The sequence below is a fragment of the Micromys minutus genome (assembly GCF_963924665.1).
Source record: "Micromys minutus genome assembly, chromosome: 17".
Classification (NCBI taxonomy): Eukaryota; Metazoa; Chordata; class Mammalia; order Rodentia; family Muridae; genus Micromys; species Micromys minutus.
The window spans coordinates 49,195,264-49,215,383 of record NC_137952.1 but is presented as its reverse complement, the minus strand read 5'-3'; the positions used below and the strand labels follow the sequence as shown (position 1 = coordinate 49,215,383).

Sequence of the window (20,120 nt, the reverse complement as noted above, 5' to 3'; positions counted from 1 at the left end):
GGGGGCTGGAGAATGGGCTCAGCAGTCCTCCTGAGGACTGGGGTTTGGTCCTAGCACCTACATGGTGGATCATAGCTGCTGGTTCTTCAGCTCCAGTGGATCTTATGTCTGCTCCGATCTCAGGACACTAGACACGGACATGACACGCTTGCGTACATGTGGGTCCTCAGACATAAAAAGAAATCTGAACAGAAAGCCCAGTCTCAGCTCTATGGGGACAGTCCCTTTACCCAAACCACAGCACGGCTATGGCCGAGTACAGACACAGAAAGCAGAGTAGGCAGTAGATGGGAGGCGTGCAGCTTGTGAGGAAGCCTAGGCGGTGGGAGGCTGCTTAGCACCCTGCGTATTAACTCGGGGACTTCCTAGGAGATTGTTCTCATAGGCAGACAGATTGCGAATGAGTCTTCTGAAACAGGCAAGCACACACCCAAGTTTAAAGTCAGACTCACTTTCTGTTTTTCCTTTTAAGTGTTGGCAGTACTTGTCTCTCGGCTCTTTGGAATAGACAGCAGCTCCATCAAGGATGCTGTGTAAACTGTCTCGGTTGTTTAGGCAGGGCCGGGGTACCTGTGTGCTCTATACGCTTCGAAAGCTCGCTGGAACTTGGGAAGAACTTTTGAATTCTTTGTTGTAGTCATATGTGAGTGCTCAGTAGACTGACAGAAGGCCCAGGTTTAGAGGAAACCTCCAGTTATGGGCAACTAGTTAATGTCTGGCTGACCAGAGAGAAGGCCCACTGACACAGAAGTCCACAGCTCTTTACAGTGACAATGGGCATCAGCTGACTCAGAAGTTGGACCAAATGACCTTCTTGAACCCAAACCTTTAATTCTGGACCCTAAGCTTGAACAGGCTGTGAGCAGACCAGGGTTATGTCAGCTTATGTCTAGACTCCAACCCCTTGTTACTAACAAAAACCAACCTTTTAAAAATGTTTTCTTTTCTTATCATTAAAATTTAGGTTTTTAAGGCTTTTTACAAGAATAGCGAGGATTTGGTGTGATTTCTTTGTGGTATTTGTAAGCCTGTGGTCCTCTGGCACAAGCAGATGTATCCTGGTGCCTGTGGTGAGCCTGTGCCTGGCAGTCCCCGGTGATCTGTGGCTCTGCGGTAACCATGCTGTAGTAGGGTGCTGTGAGCAGCTCCGGGGTGGGGTTCTGACCCCCAGGAACAAGGAGCGTGACCTTTCCTCCTTGGGCTTCGGTGTCCCTTATAACACGGAAGCAGACCAGATGGCTCCACCACTCAGGCCACGGACCCTGGTTTATCTATAGTCACTGTTCTCATCACAGATCCCATCAGCTCATCTAAGGGAGAACTGTTTGGGTCTTCTCACCCCCTCTGCTGGTTCCACTCTGTCCCTCTGTCACTGTCACCTCGAGCCTTTGAGATGGTCTTCCAGTTCTGATTTCGCCTCTTCTAGTCTGTTCCTGTCTGTCTGTCTAGTGACCTCCAGGTCCCGTTCTCCTTGTGCTCCACTCCTGCCTCCTCCCCTCCCTCCTGCCACACCGACCGCCTCTGCAGGCCTCAGGCTTGTGTTTGCAGCAGGGATGTGTTACTTTTACCTGGGGAGCTTTTCCCAGATAGACACGCAGTTGCTTCCTGCCCTGCTTCAGCTCTGTTGATCATCTTGTTTAAAGCTGACAGCCTTCCATCCTGTCCAACCTGTGCATAGCTCTCTCTTCATTCCTGCCACTTGATATGTGTCCTGTATTTGACCTGTCTATCTTTGTCTCCACTGGATCACAAACTGTCAATACAGAGGAACATTATCTGATTCATTTTCCCAGATGTCCCAGGGTCTTGAACAGTTATGGCACCTAGCAGCTGTCCACGCTTGCTGGGCTAATGGAGAGGCTTTTTCTGTGCAAGTCTATAATGATTTAGCTCAAAGTACTCTGGGTTCCTGGAGTATCTAATGTAAATACACAAACATCCCAGAGCCAAATGGGAGTGAGTTTTGGGTTGTCTCTAGTCTGGCTGCAGTTGAGAAATGGACAAGAACACTGTGTGGCTCTGTCAGACTTCAGCCCTTTGCTGCCTTTAGAGGCCAGAGGTGCACATGATCCTTGGGGCCAGGATATGGGCTTGGATGCTGGCTCTGTCTTGGGCTCTTGAGTCTGCAGGACAGTTTCATAGCCTTGGACTGAGCACGTGTCTTCACTGTTGCTTTGGTCCCAGGAGCAGTGTTAACAGAGGTCACCCACATTTCCCAGGATATAGCAGGGTCTCGGTCAGGTCTACAGAGGAACTAACCAGTTTGTCTAGGAAACAGAACATTGTTTTTAGTTTGAACAGTGTGATGTCTTTTTCTAAAAAGCTGTGAATTTTGTGCTTGAGAATGAAAGTGTGCTGTAACTGTAGGAGGTGAATCTGTCTTGTGGCTGGCACTGTGTTCTCCCTTCTCTCAGGCAGACCTGTCAAGCTAAGGAGTGCAAGGAGTGGCGAGCTTGAATTCTTGCCTCCCCTGATGGCAGTGTCTCCTGAGGAACTTTGTATTTTGGAAAGTAGTTGAGGTGGAGGAAAAGGCAGAGAGGCAAGGCAAGATCAGATTCCAGACCCTCCCCCTTTTTTCTCTTCCACTCTCCTGTTGGCAAAGACATGACAAGTGCTTCCTGGAGTTCTTGTCCATGTGAGTGACTCATTTATATAGAAAGGTAAAAGACCCTTGTCCATACCATGCTTTCTGGAACTTCTCACTTGGTGCTTAAAAATAGTCAGCTGTATTGAAACCAGCTTTGTTTTCTATGAAGACTCTTCCGGAGTAGGAATGAAATGTAGCTTTATTTCTGTTGACTGTATTATTTCCTTAATGTTTATGTTTGGACTAGAGTTAGAAAGTCACTTCATAGTAATCACAGTGATTGAGAAAAGGAAGGAGATGAAGGGTAAATGAATTATTAAAACCTTTAATGAAAAGTCTTATAGTGACGTGTCTAGGGACTTGTCTAAGGTCTGCTTCAGTTGTGCCTTTGAAGCCAGCCACTCCTCCCCATTATAAGTTGCTTGCCTGGTAAGTTGGATGGTCCTAGGCCACCTTTTCTACTGTTTTACTTTTTAAAGACTGAAGGGAACAGAACAGTAGAAAGGCTAATGGAAAGCCCTGGGCATTCCAGGAAGGGGACTCCTTCTTGACTGGGCTTCCATTAATTTCTCCCTGGAGACAGCAACGTCCTATATGCTTGCTAGAGCTGGAAAGTATCGATAGCAACACCCTCCGGAAAAGATTCTTTAGTTTCTAAAGGTGTCCCTCTTTCAGGATGCAGGGCGTGCATATTTTAAATTATTTACTGAATAAATGTATGTACTCGAGCCCCAGTGAAATAAACTTATTTAAACTGCACACCGTGTTTAACTAGTTCTCTTTGTGTCCCTGTGTTCCTTTATAGCTTTTCTTCAAGGATACCTGCTTTCCTGTCTATACATCAGAGTCTCTTTGCCAGTGTTTGAACATAATGGAAGTGGATCACGTGACACATGCTCATTTGTCTTTTCCTTGGTGTGTATGTAAGATTCATCCATGTGGTTGCGATAGCTCTGGTCCATTCATTTGTTCTTGTTTTTTCTAATGTGTGTCTGTATTACAGTATCTGGCTAGCTTCCAGGGAGGAGCTGTTGTGGGTAAATAACCCTGGCATAATTGGTCTCACTCTGACTTTTGGTTAACATGCACACATATTTCTGTTGGGTCTGATATCTAAATCTGGAATTGTGGCCCATAAAGAGGCATATGTTGAGCTTTAGAGAAAAGTGCCAGTCTTCTCTTTCAAAGTGTTTGTAGTCATTTATACTCTTACTGCAGTATTGGAGACTCAGGGTAAGTATAAAATGGCTAACTTTTAAAAAAGACTAAAGTTTGAGTCCCCATTGATAACAAAAAGAATTAATTCCCACCTGCCAGAAGTTCTCTGAGGTGGGACCAGTAAAATGTGTTGATCAAAGTGGGCCTTTGCAGAGAACACTGGAGAGGGGGCGGGGCTGCTGATGCTCTTCACCAGAAAGCCAAGCTGGACAGCAGCTCCTCCTGGGCACTGAAGGAGGAAGTGAGCAGTCCTTCCCAAACAAGCCTTCTACCTGGGGATTTGATGAAAAACGAAGGAAAAGACTCTTCCTGGTCAGAGCACTGGTCTAGTTCCAGGGCTTTGTGATAGGGGAGTATCCCCACAGGATTTTCTATCTCCTCACCACTAGTCGGCTGTGGAGTACAGTATCCCCCATCTGTGAAGGATACTTCCCTAGATCCCCATTCGATGCCTAAAGTTGCAGATAATGCTAAACCCTATATGTACTTTACTTTTTCCTTTAGATACTTACTAAGTTGAATTTACAAATTTCTTGCAATAAACAAGAAAAAATAATGATAAAGTTTAACAATTGTAACAATATACAGTAATAAAGTTATCTGACTAATCAGAGTCAGAGCAGAAATCAACCAAGTAGAAACAGAAAGAACCATACAAAGAATCAACAAAACTAGGAGCTGGTTCTTTGAGAAAATTAACAAGATTGATAAACCCTTAGCCAGACTAACTAGAGGGCAAAGAGAGAGTATCCAAAATAACAAAATCAGAAATGAAAGGGGAGAGATAACAACAGAAACCGAAGAAATTGAAGAAATCATCAGATCTTACTACAAAAGCCTATACTCAACAAAACTGGAAAATGTGGAGGAAATGGATAAATTTCTAGACAGATACCAGATACCAAAGTTAAATCAGGACCAGATAAACCATCTAAACAATCCCATAACACCTAAAGAAATAGAAGCAGTCATCAAAAGCCTCCCAAACAAAAAAAGCCCAGGATCAGATGGGTTCAGTGCAGAATTCTATCAGACATTTATTGATGACCTAATACCAGTACTCTCCAAACTATTCCACAAAATAGAGTCAGATGGAACACTACCCAACTCATTCTTCGAAGCCACATTAACTCTCATTCCTAAACCACACAAACACCATACATGAAAAGAGAATTTCAGACCAATCTCCCTTATGAACATTGATGCAAAGTACTCAATAAAAGAACACATCAAAACCATCATTCATCATGATCAAGTAGGCTTCATCCCTGAGATGCAGGATGGTTTAATATATGGAAATCCATCAACATAATCCACCATATAAACAAACTCAAAGGAAAAAAAAAACCCACATGATCATCTCACTAGATGCTGAGAAAGCATTTGACAAAATTCAACACCCCTTCATGTTAAAAGTCTTGGAAAGAGCAGGAATCCAAGGCCCATACCTAAACATAATAAAAGCAATATACAGCAAACCAATAGCCAACATCAAACTTGAAGCAATCCCACTAAAATCAGGGACTAGACAAGGCTGCCCACTCTCCCCCTACCTATTCAACATAGTACTGGAAGTCTCAGCCTGAGCAATTAGAGAGCAAAGGGAAATCAAAGGGATACAAGTTGGAAAGAAAAAAGTAAAAATATCACTATTTGCAGATGACATGGTAGTATACTTAAGTGAGCCCAAAAATTCCACCAGAGAACTTTTATTACAGCTTATAAACAACTTCAGCAAAGTGGCTGGATAAAAAATTAACTCAAACACATCAGTAGCCTTTCTCTACTCAAAGGACAAATGTGCTGAGAAAAAAATTAGGGAAAAGATACCCTTCACAATAGTCACAAACAATATGAAATACCTGCTGTGACCCTCACTAAGCAAGTGAAGGACTTGCATGACAAAAACTTCAAATCTCTGAAGAAAGAAATTGAAGAAGATCTCAGGAGATGGAAAGATCTCCTATGCTCATAGATTGGAATGATCAACATTGTAAAAATGACCATCTTATCAAAAGTAATCTACAGATTCAATGCAATCCCCATCAAAATTCCAACTCAATTCTTCATAGAGTTGGAAAGAACAATTTGCAAATTCATCTGGAATAACAAAAAACCTAGAATATCGAAATCTATTCTCAACAACAAGAAAGCTTCTACCATTCCTGACCTCAAGCTATATTACAAAGCAATTGTGTTAAAAACTGCATGGTACAGAGATAGGCAGGTAAATCAATGAAACAGAATAGAAGATCCAGAAATGAACTCTCACAAAAATGGTCACTTGATTTTTGACAAAGGAGCTGAAAACATTTAATGGAGAAAGGACAGTCTCTTCAACAAATGGTGTTGGCTCAACTGGCAGTCAGCATACAGAAGAATGAAAATAGACCCTTTCTTATCTCCTTGTACAAAGCTCAAGTGCAAGTGGATCAAAGATCTCCACATTAAACCAGGTACACTGAAACTATTAGAAGAGAAAGTAGGGAAAACCTTAGAACACATAGGCACAGGGGAAATTTTCCTGAACAGAACACCAGTCGCTTGTGATCTAAGATCAAGGATCAAGAAATGGGACTTAATGAGATTGCAAAGTTTCTGTAAGGCTAAGGACACTGTCAAGAAAACAAAACAGCAGCCAACAGATTGGGAAAAGATCTTTACTAACCCCACATCTGACAGAGGCCTAATATCCAAGGTATACAAAGAACTTAAGAAGCTAGACACCAGAGAATCAAACAACCCTATTAAAAAATGGGGTACAGAGCTAAACAAAGAATTCTCAGTTGAGGAATATCGAATGGCTGTGAAGCATCTAAGGAAGTGCTCGACATCTCTAGTCATCAGGGAAATGCAAATGAAAACAACCCTGAGAGTCCACCTCACACCAGTCAGAATGGCTAAGATCAAAAACTCAGATGACTGCAGATGATGATAAGGATGTGGAGAAAGAGGAACACTCCTCCACTGCTGGTGGGGTTGTAAACTGGTATAACCACTCTGGAAATCAGTCTGACGGTTCCTCAGAAAACTGGACATAGTACTACCTGAAGACCCAGTTATTCCACTTCTGGGCATATACCCCAAAGATGCTCCAACATACAACAAAGACATATGCCCCACCATGTTCATAGCAGCCTTATTTACAATAGTCAGAAGCTGGAAAGAACTCAGATGTCCTTCAGTAGATGAATGGATACTAAATTTATGGTACATTTACCCAATGGAGTACTACTCAGATATTAGAAACAATGACTTTATGAAATTCCTAGGAAAATGGATGGATCTAGAGAATATCATCCTGAGTGAGGTAACCCAGTCACAAAAGAGCAGATATAATATGCAGTCACTGATAATTGGATACTAGCCCCAGAAAGCTCTGACTACCCAAGAAACAACTCACAGATCATATGAAGCTCAAAAAAAGAAAGGCCAAAAAGTGGAATCCTCAGCCCTTCTTAGAAAAAACAAAACACAACAAAACCAGTAAGTGTATAGCACCCACTCAGAGTGGGGTACACCTAGACCTTAAATCATTAATAACTCAAGAGCTAAGAAGATAGTCTTGTACCAATTTTTGGTGTTTAAAATCATTATGTTTAAACACCAAGAAAACTTTGACTATTTCCATGTTATGTTTTGTTTTACATGTACTTTATGCTTATTGTAATTAGTAAGATTTCAATGCATACTATCAAACCTTTAAAAAAAAAATCAAGTACTGACAAAAATATATTCATGTAGTTTTATGCCAAAATGCCTTTAAAAATCTACATATATCTATTTTTTAAAATAAAATTGTAAGAAAAAAATAATAAAGTTATCTGACTGTCTTACAGAAATTGTCCTACACTGAACCCACATTTCTGGTAAGGAGGTGAGGTCAGCCCATGCCTTCATGGTAGTGAGTCAAGTGGCTGGCCAGTGGTTATTGAAGCCTCCAAAAGTAAAGCCAAACATAAGGAGGGACTTGCTTGTCCAGCTCTGGATCGGTTTCCCTGGCCCAGCTGGCCTTTTTGTCGCGTGGCAATAATCTTTCTTTTACATTTAAGACCTGGTGACTATGACCTGGTTTAGCTGTGAGTGGCAGCTGTGGCAGATGTCGTGGAAGAACCACCAGGTTTCTGGTGGTGGAGGTTGTCTAGCAGTCTTCTTGACTTGAACACATTCTGAATAAAAAATTTTAAAATGCCTCCTGAAAAGCATACACTGGCCCAGAAGATTCATTCCTAAGAAGCTTGTAAGTAGGGTATCCAGGAAGCCACACCCACCCCTGTAGAGCTTTTAGCAAACTTGACAAACAGTAGTATTTCTAGGGACAAAGGGCAGGGATGAGTGTGGGCAGCGTGATAGGAAATGATCCTGAGAGTGGCAGCTACCAAGGCCTGTGGAACCTGTAGGGAGAGTTTGGCATTAAACATTTCTGGGTCCAGAGCGTAGCTAAATGGTTGTTTCCTGCTTAACATTGAGGAGTCCGTGGGTTCCACCCTCAGCATGGCAGAGAAAAACAGAACCCTAGAGCTGCTAGGATGGGGGAAGCACAGCCTGAAAGTGGAAGTCAAGTCTTTCATTTAGGTCTCAGGACATGCTGAGAAGTTCAAGCCCATTTAAAGTTCTGAACTTTAGAGGTGAGCAGACAGGGCTTCTGGGCTAGTCTTTGAGCATTTGAAGGATTACACTTATTCCCTGGACTTGAAGAACCCTCATTCATGATTGTAAAAGGAACATGCAAGGATCTGTGGACAAAGCCCAGCGGTAACAGTCTTGTGAATGCATGAAGTAGCGTCACTGAGAAGGAAAGTCCCACCACTTACTGTGCTGAAAGTAACGGGCAAGCTTTAAATATCTACAAGTAATAGAGACTAGAATGAGCTAGCACATTTGAAAAGGGGCCAAGTACAACTTCTAGGTATAAAAGTTTAATAAACTAATAAACATACAGCAGGTGGTCCAGTAGCTGATTAGATCAGAAGAATGAATTGGAAGGTGGCGCAGAAGAGAATTCCTAGACTTCACAGGAGAAAACCAACAGGTGCTTTATAGGAGCAATGGAGAGCCAAGGGGAACAGACTGAGTGTCGTGTCAAATTACACTTCCAGGCAAGGAGAGTGGACAGCCAGTGTAGCTGATAATCTCAGGGATGAGACACCGTCTTCTCAGAAATCTCTATACAACCCAAACAGAGTAAAATAAGTCTGCTTCATAATGTAGCTAGATAAAAACTCAGTGGTAGGTGAGAAGATCCCTTTAAGGCAGAAGCAAGACTGTTCCCAGATCATCTGGAAACTCCTGAGGAAAGGGAGGCAGGGGGGAAAGGCATGAGGGAAGGAGGGGTTAGCAAATGTCAGGCTGTTAGTGAATCTGAGAAACTGAGATCAAATGCAGGAAGACTGTACAGGGAGAGGGAAGGGATTAGTGGGACAGGATAAAAGTTTAACTTTTATGTCCCCTTAATGTTAACTTTTTTCAAAGGTTGCCACTAAAGAATCTAAAAAATGGGTTACTTCTATAATACTAGAAGGATAAACAAAGCATTCAGAATTAATCAACAAAGACAAAAAGTATCCCAGGACAGATGGGAAACTAACGTTGGAGCAAATACAGGTTTAAACCCACATGTATTAACATTCATATCAAATGTCAGTTACCCCAACACTCCAGTGAAAACTCCCAGATGCTCTTTGTGCCAGATGTTAAAATACAGCCATTGCACTGCCACAGAAGTACCACCCGAAGCCTGCATGCTTGTGCTAGCCTAAGGTAGACTGAGCTACATAGGATGGACCGCCCCCTCCCCTGCCCAATCTTGAAAGAACAGAAAGAAGACCAATGTTATGTCAGTAATAATGAGAATAGAGAAAAAGGGGCAGAAGAAAAGCACATGGTGATCTTCTAGCAGCTTTCCGGCTGAGATGAGGTGTGAAGCTTTCTAGAGGGAGGTCAGTTTAATGACGCCCAAATTCCAACTCGGAAAACAGGTATCGTGTGTACGTGGTGAGAGGACAGTGGTGGCCGTGAGTTCTCTCTCCACTGTGGGTTCCGGGGTCGAACAGTGAGCGACCTCACCACTGAAGCCTTTCACTGGCCCCGTGTTAACGTTTGTTAGCATAATCTCAATGTTTAAAGTGAAATTGGTCAGAAATACTTAGGAAATGGTCTAATTTATAACCACAGTAGAGAAATCTCAGTGATCCTGTAACTAATCAACAACTTTGGAATGGTTAATGAAGAATGCTGTCTCTCTGTGACTATATAAAAATAAACCCACATAGCACACTTTGTAGTGTTCAGATGTCCATGTCAGGGGCCTTACAGTCACTCTGGTTAAATCAGAAATAGGATAAAAAGGTAAGTAGAAAATCACTGTGTATTTGAAAATTTGAAAATACTTCTGATGTTTGTAGGTCATAAAGTAGGGAAATATAAAATGTTTTGACAGCAATAAAGAAAATGCTCTGTATTAAATTTGTAGTATGTAGCTGAAATATTTTCTGACAGATTAATAACTAAACACATTCAAAGAGGAAAGAAGAAAATTATTGAGCAATGCGTCTATCTTGATGCACTGTATGCTAACTAGGATAAAAAGCAATTTCTTTGACCTGATAAAAAAGTCAGAATAAGCCTGAGTCAGTCTTGAAGTAGTAGAAGGAAGAACAGAGGAAACAAAACAAACATGTAGCAGGGTCACAGGCCTCATTAGAAAAGATGGTGGACATTGGCAAATGCCAAGCAAAACCATGAGAAAGGGACAAATGAGATATGAAGTATATAGAAGGGTCTTTCCTGCGGACACAGACGTTGAAAGGATGGGTAGTATTTATGAAGAGCACACTTATTAAAACAGCCAGGTGCAGTACCACATAGCTGTGTCCTGAGCATTGAAGGCTGAGGTTGGGAAGGTCTCGGTCAGTCTGGGCTATGTAGTCTTAACATGTTTAATAGAAAGGGAGAAGAAAGACATGTCACTCATCATGCACAGCTTGTTCTTACAGGTCAACGTGACCAATTTTGCGAGTTGTGACAATGCTGACACACTTTAGAAAATCAGACTTGTCAGTACTGAGCGTAGGCGAGAGCCGGGTGTCCCTGTGATCAGGAGATGACCCACAAGTAAGCATCAGGACGAAAATAGCAGGGCAAATGCTTCTACTGTATGCAGTGCTTTACAAGTATGTGAAGAGTTAACATCCTGGTTTTTCTCAAACTCAGGAGAGGCAGCGAGGTTGGTTATAGATGTTCATTCTGATGTCACCCAACCTTGTTCTGTAGGAATAGCAGGAGCTGGAGAGAGGGCTCAGTGGTTAAGAGCACTGCCTGCTCTTTCAGAGGTCTTGAGTTCAAATCCCAGTAACTACATGGCTAACAACTATCTGTAATGGGATCTGATGCCCTCTTCTGGTGTGTGTGAGGACAGCTACAGTGTGCTCACACACACACTTCAAAAAAGGAAAAAAGGACTAGTAGAAGTAGAAGTGTCATCTCCCTCCAAACCAAAGCCAAACCCAGCAGTGCACAGGACAGCACTGTGATGTGTGTCCTAGGGCTGTGGACTTACCTCCCTGTGGAAAAAGAAGTGTACGTCCATCTCCCATTCTGACAGGTTACAAGAATAGACTAGTGGAATTGTCTTAACAGATACCAAGAAAATGTATGATAGAACTCACCATGGAGTAATGCATACTAGGGATAAAAAGCAGCTTCTTTAACCTGGAAAGGATTTTGGCAAAAAGTCAGTAAGCATCATCTCCATGAGGCACCTACAATTGTCCCTTTGGCATGAAGAAAGACTCTCAGCCGTCCTCCTCTTTGGTGTTGGAATGGAGGTCCTGCTCTGCAGGAACGTGGGGGGGAAAAGAGCAGAACATTCCAAGGTTGGATAAAAAGGAACAAGCTGCTTTATATGATTACAGATACAGACAACTTAAAAAGAAATCTAAAGGTATGTCACGGGAGTTAGGCAGAATTGCTCAGGAAAACAGTAAGCACTAGAAAATCATTCAGACATTTGCATGTCAGCAGCAGACAGACACGGAACCTTAGTGACCATTGGTAGGAGTATAAAGCAGAAGAGCAGAAGCATCTCTCCAGCAGTATGCAAAACATTTTCTCCATCAGGGCTCCCGTGCTTGTCTCTTTGGGTCTATTGGTGTGAGTGCTGGTTCACAAACACCCCATAGGACATTTAGTCCACAGCACGCTCTCCTGAGGTCCGATATTGGCTAGTGTGGTGTCGTCTGGTCTCTCCATCCTGGGGATAAATGTGTACCACAGTAAGAAAGCTGCGTGGGCCAGTTGTCTATTTTGAGGATCCTTGATCTTGCCTTGTTGGCTGGTTGTCTTCCTCAATTAAGTGGAAGATGGTGTCTCCTTGTAAACTAGAGGATTTAGTTAGGTCTATTCAGATACCTACTTTTTCCAAATACTTTTTAAAAAGGAAACACAAAAGCTTGTTAATTTAAATAAAACAAAATTTTCCCCTCAGGCATAGAAATTGAATCCGAAATGGCTGATGATTAAGCAAGGCTTTTATTAGAATATATTTCTATTTTTAGTGGCTCAAGTCTTTAGAATGAATGGCATTGTTTCTTTAAAGTAGGAAGTTACTTTTAATACATGAAATAAATTATTTCAAAAATTTTACTTTTAGTTGCTACATTTTCTCTGTTTAAAAAAAAACAGGTTACATTTAAATTTTAGATGCCAGGTTCTGATGCTTCTTTGCAGACCTAGTTAATGTGAATGGGCGTGGCACTTCCTAGGGAACACAGCGCTGGCTGGTGAGGGGTGGAGAGGACCAACTGAACCCAAGCTGGCCTGACTTAGGGATGTTGTTGGGTGGGATGTGGGCAGCTGGTGGAACAGGAATTTGAGATCACACTTACTGTACCCTGCAGGAAAGGGCAATCAGCTTCCTAGTGAGTAGCATGAGGAGACAGCAGGGAACTGTCCTGTCCTGAAGCAAAGGGACAAATAAGTTCAAGGCCTGGCTGAAGCAAAGATAAAAGGATTTTTAGGGGAAATTGCTAAAGAATTGCCCCCAGTAAAAACCAACAGAAAGGTAGTGAAGAACATATGAATTCTGAGTACCTGGACAAATGAGCTGTCGTCATAACAACAGCAGTTAGTGCCGATGTACAGGATGGGTCAGGGAGGCTAAGGCAACAGACTTAGAGCCTTTTAGGTTCTCCTGTTGGAGCAGGGGAGGGAGGGGGAAACTGAGTCAGTATGGTCGTTAGGCAAACATAGAGTAAGAGACATTACAACAGAAATGTAAAGGAACCAGGCACATTGATGCATCCCTCCTTTCAGGTCCAGCACGTGGGAGGCAGATCTCTGAGTTTGAAGTCTACCTAGAGTGTTCCAGGGCAGCCGAGAACACGTATTGAGATCCTGTCTCAAACAGATATTAACAGGAACTCAGTTTCAGAAAGTACAGTGTTTACTCCTATGCTATTAAGCAATAAAGGCTAGTGCTTGAATAGTCGAACGCTGTGGAAGGGGTGAGGGTGTAAGTTAAGAAACGCTGTTATCCGCAGGCACCATGAGATGAAGAGAATGACCAAGTCCACGGGACAGAAAGTCACAGTACATGTCGGTGGACACATTGCCACTAGGATTAAAATAAAATCCAGCTATATGCTAGTTTTAGGAGTAAAATGAGTACACTTAAGTTATGAATACAGAAAAATTGAAAATAAAGAGAAAAATTGCAGTTAAATGCTAATCTTACAAGAGTTGGAGAAGCTTTGAAAATAATCAGACAAACTAGAATTTAATGATAACAAATTATTAGTATATTGAAGAAGGTCATTCTCAAATGGGAAGAGAAATAGATATTAACTGTGTATTGATCGTTATATATCCTAACAAGGTGGTCTCAATAAAACAAATTGACAGAGTCCAGGAAACACCGGAGAAGCCCGTGAGTGCAGAGGGTGAGGGCTCTCAGCATCTATCAAATTAGCAAAACCTAGTGGTAAGAAAGGGAGGGGGGATTTTAGATCACACTTAAGAATACGGGCGTTTATGGTCAAGTTAAAATTAGGATTTGTCTGTGATAATTCAATCCCTTTTGTATGTTAGGGAAGTTAAATGCATTGCCATATCACAAGTCAAAGAAATACATGGGGATTTGGAGATTGAACAACAATGGAAATGTTCTTTATAGTTGTAGGATGAAGCTATAGAAGTATTTAGAGAGAATATATTGCCTTACAAGTATTTGTTCCCAAGAGAAGACCCAGAATGAGCATACATTCATGCCAAGAAGTTGGGAAAGCAGTGTAAACCAGTGGATGATGGTGGGAGTTCTGAGACTTAAGTGGATCACAAACCCAATGCTGGTTCTCAGTCATCCTCGGGTCATCTCAGTGGTTACACCAGCGCTCTTCCTGCCTTCTCTCTGACACCTGTCTCGACAGTTGCTCTCTCTCATCCTGTAGTCTTCTAAACTTACAGAGAACAAGCACAGTTTTACACAAAACCGTCCCAGTGCACAGGAGTGGAGGAAGGGCTGATCCTAAGCTCATTCAGTGAGAATCTAGTGGCCTGCTACCCAGGTGACAGCAAGGAAAGTGACCTGATTTCTCTTACTTTGAAGATCAAATCTAGAGATGTTACTTAAAAAGGATTTCTGTCAAATGTTTCTGTTTCAGATACCCATAGTTAAGCATGGTCTAAAATTGTTAAATGGAAAATTCTAGAAGTAATGAATCACTTTCACATTTTATGTCATTCTCACAGTGTTAAGAGCTATCCCAGGACATGAATTGTCCCATTATCCAGTGTATGCACTGCCTGCCCTTGTCTGGGTTATCAGATACACCATGGTAGGGTTATGACTAATCATTTAATTATGGCCCTCAGTGCTGTCAGTGGTATTATATTATTATAATTACTTTATTTTATTGTTTTTACCTTTTACTGTGCCTAGTTTATAAATTAAACTTTTTTCATAGGTATAAGAGAAAACTTAGTGTATACATATAGGGCTTGGTGCTGTGTGTCAGAATTCCTATGGACTCTTGAAATGTATTCCTAGCAGATAAAAGGGAGCTACTATATTATAATTTAATATATTTCACATTAAAAGAGAAAAATGTCAGATGATATGAAAAACAGTTGCTCAGATTTTACTGGTAACTGAGAAGATAACATATATCACGTAACCAGGGGAAAGAGTTTTACCTCCTCCTGCAGAGGAGGCTCCTGCTACAGTTCTGCTCAGAACTGAGGAAATGCAGCAGCAAGAAATGGGGACCCCCCCCCCCCGCATGGATAGTTTTCTACCGAAAATCAAAGCAAATCTATAAACTGCAATTTGACAAAGAGTTTAGCATAATAAAAGCTGGGTGAATGATACATATATAAACACCATGGACTTACTGGTTGTCTATAGCTGAGGGAATAGACATAATTCACAAAATGTGCTTTTTCTCTGGGATGTTACAAAAAGCAATAACGGTGACATCACAAAAGCACGAAGATGCTCATGGAGAAAAAAATCCTAAAACTTTGTAAAGTCGTGAACTAAGACAGTGACATTGGTGTGAGTGTGTGGGAGAGTTGCTTGTGGATGGGAGTCCCTGTGTCACACCTCAGTCCTCCCATGGGTATGTAAACTCTGCGTGGTTCAAAGTGAAAGCTCAGTAGAAATTCTAAAGGGGGCATAGGCTAAAACCTTGACATTAATACAGGGCTTAAGTAAGTACACGGTGGAGCACAGTATAGAATCCATGAGAGAACCCCGTCTGTGTCACAGAAGGAGGGGACCAGGCAGGATATAATGATGGCGATGAAGCCAGTGATGGCCACTGTCTGTCATCTACCAAAAGAAGCACCGGTAGTTCATCCAGGGCCCTTGGGCAGGTGAGTGTGCTGCCTCTGAGCTCCCATACCAAAGTTTGTAGAAGGAAGTAACTGTGGACTGTGACCTCTGTCACAGTCATCACCTCTAGGAACTGACTTTGAATGGCCTGAGTCAGGGTTGTGAGGGAGGCCCTTCACTCTGGTGAGCATGTTGCTCCAGTTCTGTGTGAGTGGCACAGACTTTACAACAGAAACATGTAAAGTGTATGGCTGTTAGCATGTCAGAGTTATTTCTATCTGTATGACTTTCGAAATACAGGTTAGCTAAAAACTGCCAGATGTCACCCTGCAATATACCCTTTACATAGCAGTTACATATGTAAAACAATGTTGCATTTTGTTTGTAGGATAAATATATATGTTAAAATATGTTAATATATAACATGAGTATGAAAACTAGTAATACATGTTCTTTTCAAGAGTGTTGGTCTTTCTGGAAGAGATGCATGCATACAACATCAGTCTAGAAAATGTCAGTATTACACACAACTGACTTCTGCTTTTCTCACAGTTCTGTGTATCTGAGTCATCAACACAAGGTTACTGTCTGTCTCGTTTCCAAAATACTTAGACTAGAAGTGTTGCAGACGTGGGGTTTTGTTTTTGCTTTTGGGATATTTCAGGGATAAACTTAAGTCCAAACACTAACTTCATGATTCCTTTACATATTATGTTCTCGAATTTATCATTTTAAGGTTCTTCCAAACAATGAACATTGATTAGTTTTATCCTGTGTGAATTTATGCGTACTGTGGGTATGAGTCAGCACTCTAGCCCTGAGTCACAGCTTCACCCAGCTGGGGTGCTTTTGTACCCCACCTTTGCTGGATGCAGAGGACCTTGGTCCTTTGTAGGAGCACTCAACTCTGAGCTACCTTCCCAGCTCCCAATTTTAATTACCGAGCCATCTCTCTAAGCCCCCAGTTCTACACATTTTAATGTGCCTGGTTTACATTTTCATTTTTATTTTTTTGAGTTCAGGCTGGCCTTGAACTCAAAATGTTCCTATATAAGCCTCCTGAGTGCCCCTGGGATTGTAGATATGTGTCCTACACTTGGCCTGTGCCTGTGTTTTGACTGAGACCATCACATAAAGTTTGGTAGAGAAATTTCCATTTTCACACCATCTCTTCCTCCAAACTTCTAAGAATTGGGTTAATCTCAGACTTTTGGATTGAAGGTGCTCAATCTTTATATCAAAATATTAGGAGATACCTATCTTGGTAGAAGTTACCCCATTTCTGCCTTTATTTTTTTGGCAAGCCATCTTGGCTGAGGTTTGGAGGCCTGTCATCTTAGACCGTCTTCTACCCCATGGCTTTTCTGAGCACCAGTTGTTGTCCACTGTAGAGAAGCTGGTGATAAGACAAACTTCAGGCTGTTGTTGAAGGTCCTTTCCTAAAATCAGCCTATTTCCCAAGTGCCAAATTGGGCTGAACTGACTTTATCAGTTTGCGTTAGGAGATACTGTTCACAGTCTATATCTGAAGAATCGAGAGCCACCATTTCCTGTTGTTCCCCAAATTCTGAGAAGAAGCCATAGCATTCTTCTGGGATTAAAAATGGTGGCAAGTTCCATTCAGCCAACCTGGGAGTGGCTCTTGGCTTTGGATAGCTTCCTGTTTACTTCCTTCTGCGGCCTTTATGGCTAGTCTTTCACTTTGAGTGTTTTAGCAATCGATCTCTTAGGTGCATGAAAATGCTTATGTCACACTAGTTTATGGAATGACAGAATAGAAGTTTCTGTGAAGTTGTATATAGAAGACTGGCGGCCAAACATCTGGCCGGAATCAACCCTTGTAAGCATGGCCCAAGAGATAGCCGTAGAATAGATGGATTCTGGTCTCAGTACAGGGAACAAGCTGCCAGGTTCAAGAGTCTCCCAGGATGTGTTTGTGTCCTAAACTCATGGGGTGGGGGTGAGGAAGGTGGAGGATTCCAGCGTACAATGATAGTCCATCATGAAGGTAAACTCACTTTGAAAGGAGAAGGTGATTTTTTTTTCTTAATTTTCATTTATTTGCTGCTTGCAGAGATGCTGCCTTAGCTTTAAATGTTTCGGTGTGTTATTAAAGACCAGGGCTTTTCATTTTTCCATGAAAGCTTTCTTTTAAAAAATTCTAGCTTAGGAATTAATGGTAGGGATGTAATTTCTTTTTAAAGCTGCTTGTTCTGCAAAAGTTGGGAAGACACATTTATGCTGTTATAAACATGTTCTGTGTGTGCTGCAAGGGAAAAATACTCACCCGAGTTTGCTTACCTTGATTCTGAGCTCCCCATGAAAAATGTATTTTGTGTGTCATGTTTGCCTATGTGGAGTCAGGTTAAAGGCTGATTTTCCAACCTTGGCTTTTCTGTCTGAGCTGAGCAGTTGGAAGGCACAAGACTGCTCCATAGCCCTCAGTTGACAATAGGCCTTGCTTTGTTGATGGCCCTTCACTGTGTCAGGGGCTAGTAACTGGTGCCAGCTGCAGCTCTACGAGGCTACCCCTTGAGTGCATAGTTGTCAGAAGGCCACTTGGTGTTTCCAGAGCTGTGGCCTGATAATGTAGGGTCTACCTCAGGGAAAGGTGATGTTCTGGAGACTTTGTCATCTGAGTAGGACATCTGGTTATACTGCATTTTGTGCACCTGAGCATATCTCTGTTGGCAGGGCCGTGGAAGGCCTGTAGGAGTCTTAGTTGGGGAATCTCTACCCCTGGAAGGGGTGATCAGCTGTGTCACACACTCTTCCTCTGCCCTCCTGCATACAGAACAGTCAGGATTGGACAGGCACAAGTTTGTTTGCTTGTTTATACCCAGCCTCCTAGGAGTGAGTTCCTGGACAGGCTTATTTCAACAGCCTTCCTTGGCTTTCACAGGTGGGACTCACCATGCTGTTGGATCAGATGTCACTAGTGGTTTATAGCTACAAGTCAGAATCTATTTGGAATGTAAATTCTGCCATGCCCAGGCTTCGAAGGTGTGTGTGTGTGTGTGTGTGTGTGTGTGTCTGGCCTCAGACTTTGTTTGCTGAAGTGATGATAGGGATGGAATATTGGGCCTTGGTCCTACATAGTCCCAGGTGACAGTCTATGGAAGAGTTAAAGTCACAGTAGTCACTGTGGAGAATGTGCTAGTAGCAAACCCTTGTCATGAGCATTTCAGTCCTTTTTTAAGGGTCTTGTCAGGATAACACAAAGAAAGGGGTTTGCACTGTGAGGAGAGCAAGTGTCTCAGAATATGATACTGAGATGTTTAAACAGTGCCCTTCTTTAAAATGTCTTAATGTCTGTCTGGAGTCCAATTTCCTTCCTTTTCCCCTGTTCAAGAGGAACATAAATTACACTAACCAAGTGACCACAATGTCTGAGAGCCTGGACGTAGTGTCCTTGTCTTTCTTACCTTTTCCTAGTCTTCTCTCCATTCCAACCTTTCCCTTCTACACTGGAGTTCCTGGTCAGTCTTTGCTGATCCCCTTGAGAGGGGCGATCTGTCTCTCCTCCAGCTTGGGATAGCCTGGACGATGGCATTGACTTGGTGAACGGAACTAAGTCTGCGCTGTCAGCCAGGAAGGGTGAGCCCAGTTCCCTCTGGTTCTTTGCACTTTGGTCCACAGGCAACAAGAATGGAATGCTTCATTCTCTTGGGTTGTGGTATGTTGTCTGACAAAGAGCCTAGTGACACTGTCCCTTTTCCAGTGAAGTCTGAAGATATGAAGTTCTGAACCTAGAATCTGATGGGCTTCCCAAGACTTTCTGTTTCCTGGTGTGGGAATTGTAGGTCTGTGCTGCAGAAAGGGTGTTATCCTGCATCGAGTTCTTGATGACTTTTCAGGATTGCAGTCCCAAGGGTCTTTCACCCTAGTAACCCTGTGTAGGGCACTGGTCGAAAAGCAGAGTGTGGTATGCCAGGGGCCTGCAGGGAAGACCTGCGTATGTGTTGGTTTAACTAAAACCAGCCAATTTTAGATTGAAGAAAAATATAAAAAGTAGATTTCAGACCAACATGAAAAATGGAAAGTTTTCTTACTTAGCTACATGTGGTGTCTGTGTGGCATGTGCAGCCATATTTAGCTTTGCTCTTTTTGCCATGTTGCCACGACTCCCTGCTGTTTCACTTCTGGACAGCACTTGTGCTCATGAGTGGTTTAAGTGGGGTGGGTTCAAGGGGCACCTTGAACTTGGGCTGTGGCCATGGGCTTGGAGGCTACAGAACATTAGACACTCGGCTTGTTCCCCTGTGCTCTCCATCCGCCTGTTCTTACCTCGGGCACTAAAAGAACTACTGATACTCCAGGTAAAAATGACCCATTTTTGAAGAGGGGGTAAGAAAGGAGCAAACATGGCTTTGCTCCTACTCTGAATTTAGTCTGAAGATAGTGAGAAACCTTAAGTTTGTTGATAGGGGATGGAATTGTCCAGTTCCTCAATTTCTCTAGAAAGTAATCTTCTTGTATGTATTG

At 42.4% G+C, this 20,120-nt stretch overlaps 1 protein-coding gene across 5 annotated transcripts in view; it reads left to right on the top strand.

The window, feature by feature from the left end:
- RRBP1 (ribosome binding protein 1) overlaps positions 1 to 20,120 on the top strand; it is a 62,058-nt gene that overhangs the window by 3,715 nt on the left and 38,223 nt on the right. The window lies entirely within an intron of this gene.